Genomic DNA, 2,142 nt, shown 5'->3' with positions numbered 1-2,142 from the left:
ATCAAACAATTATAAAATGGGAGAACCGAAATGAACCTAAATTAGAAGCTGGTCGGCTAAATAGTGTTGGCTAACAACTTTGGTCTCTTTTTCTATTTTCACTTAAATAAATAAATTGAAATTGGAAATAAATAGAATTATTGAAATTTTTAATGTAATAACAGCCTCCTAGGCCGACCTAGACTTATAATTTAATTAGTAGAGTTATTCTTATTGGTCGAATTATATTTTGTTTTTGGGCCAACCCAACTACTCCCCTGGGCGGACTTGTTTTGTTAGTTTGGATCCGCCTATTTAAGGAGGCTTGAGGTGACAAGGAAGGTATCTCCTTGTTAAATCACGAATGCCTTGTTTTACGATTAAGTCTGGAATAATACTGTGAATTAGAAAGGAGATCTGGCGCCATTCCATATGAAGATCGAACCTGAGAAGGTTGAATCAACAGATTCGAATCAGTTTCGCAATTGGTACATTAAGGGGGAAATTGTAAGTGGTCTGATTGAAGATAAATCTGCTTGTTGTACATCAGTTTGAACCTCTTATCTGTATTGTTTCAGTGGGAGACATCTATTGTTTCAGTGGGAGACATCTGTGCAATATACTGTGGATTTGTTAGATTTTTGCATTCTGAAATGAAATTTTTTGGTGGACATTTATATTAAACATGTAGTGAGTGAGTATATTTCACTACCTTCTGAGTTTTTATTTAACAAATTCTGACATCTGTTAAAGGAAGGCTATTTCAGCTCTTTACTCTTTGTTCATTAGATATTTATTAACAGGTGGTAAATGATATATTAATATTATTATTATATACAGATCACTAATCTATGACTTGGGAATGAAAATAATCGCTTCATGTCCACTTAAAAATCAATATTGTTGAATGTACTATTCTATATTTTATGGTGCGTCTAATCATTAATTTCTTGATCATTGTTTGGATCTCTCCAAATTTACTTTATAGAGCTTCTTGATTGATATTTTATTTGTTGCAGCCTTCTGTCAGCAACAGTTTGTACCTGGAATGAGGCCAGGAGGTGCACAACTGCAGCATTTTTTTGTTTGACAAGGCCAGCGTCGAGGTGCAAGAAGAGCACCATTGCAATAGAGGCACCATCTTCAACCACAGTTTCAGCAAAATGTAAACTGTTTTACAAATTGTGTAAACACTGGTTTTGTCTGTAAAGCAAGTTATGGCAAACTTGTCTTTCTAACTGTGCTGAAAATTCCACTGATGTTAGTCGAGTGGAAAAAGTTAAATTCTTGATCAAGTTTCTTTATTTTGTCAGATGATTCGTAGAGGGAGTCGTAAGATGCGATACCCACCAGTGATTGTCTCTTACATGGGGGGTGTTCCAGTAATTTCACAACGCTTGCCTATTGGAACATTGTCTTCAGCTCTTGCAAATGCAAGCCCTGAGCAACAAAGAACGGTATATACCATATTTCTGATTTGTTTTTTTAATAGGTAAGTACTACCTGTATATGTTAACTGGTGCAGGAAGAAACAAGTCTCTGCACCATAGTCTAAGATCCTTAACTTCCCTGACTATACAATTGCTGTAATGCATTATCATTAATTTCTGGAATGTTTCTCAGATGCTTGGAAATTGCTTATATCCATTAGTGGAACAATTAGTACATGATCATGCGGCTAAAGTCACTGGTATGCTTTTGGAAATATATCAGACTGAGGTGTTACACTTGCTTGAATCCCCAGAGGCTTTGAAATCTAAGGTTGCAGAAGCTATGGAGGTCTTGCGCAATGTGTCTCAACAACCCACTGGGCCACTGAGGAGCTTTCAGCGTTATCCTTGAATGACCATCTTGACAACTGAAGAAACAATCATTGTGTGGAAGTTTTTGTTCATCTTTTAGTACCTTTCTAACACTTAGAGCTTGCAATTTAAGTATTTTTGAGGGTGACAGGTGGAGGGTTTTCAATATCATTTTCTTTAGCATTGCTGTAGGAGCTTCACAAGTTTGTTTGGGTTCCTGCTGTGGGAATGTTTGATATGTTTAGATTTCTTTACACAGAACCCTCGTGTGCATTTCATTGAATCTTACATATTGATATATTATCGCAGAAACATTCAAACTGCTTTAATAAACTTTATGAAATGATGTTTCCTTCTAAGT

At 35.9% G+C, this 2,142-nt stretch overlaps 1 pseudogene; it reads left to right on the top strand.

Moving 5' to 3' along the window:
* The first annotated feature begins 411 nt into the window (after positions 1 to 411).
* On the top strand, positions 412 to 1,841 carry LOC131037575 (polyadenylate-binding protein 8-like; annotated as a pseudogene).
* The last annotated feature ends 301 nt before the right edge of the window (positions 1,842 to 2,142 follow it).

Source organism: Cryptomeria japonica, chromosome 6 (assembly GCF_030272615.1).
Source record: "Cryptomeria japonica chromosome 6, Sugi_1.0, whole genome shotgun sequence".
Taxonomy (NCBI): Eukaryota; Viridiplantae; Streptophyta; class Pinopsida; order Cupressales; family Cupressaceae; genus Cryptomeria; species Cryptomeria japonica.
Note: the sequence above shows the minus strand (reverse complement) of the source record. Positions and strands in the feature narration are given on the sequence as shown.